This window comes from Cynoglossus semilaevis, chromosome 15 (genome assembly GCF_000523025.1).
Source record: "Cynoglossus semilaevis isolate Cse_v1.0 chromosome 15, Cse_v1.0, whole genome shotgun sequence".
Taxonomy (NCBI): domain Eukaryota; kingdom Metazoa; phylum Chordata; class Actinopteri; order Pleuronectiformes; family Cynoglossidae; genus Cynoglossus; species Cynoglossus semilaevis.
This window is the reverse complement of record NC_024321.1, coordinates 19,631,925-19,632,195: the sequence shown is the minus strand read 5'-3', so window position 1 is coordinate 19,632,195 and position 271 is coordinate 19,631,925.

Below are 271 nucleotides of genomic sequence, written 5' to 3'. Positions count from 1 at the left end.
ACTGGTTCTTGTTCTTGTGTTGGACCAGGTCTCTCTGAGGACTGCAGTACCAGAGATAAAACCATGACAATCACACACCGTGAGCTGGAGCTCAGCTGGAGTGGGCGGAGTCATGTTAAAGTGGGCGGAGCCCGGCTGCTGCTCCTCCACCGGGGGGAGCTGTTCCTGGACATTTCTTTGAAGTTCCTTCGACTCATTTGAACTTTCAGTATGGAACGTCTCTTCACCAAATCAGCTTTCATCAAATCCATACAGAGGTCAACTTTAATCC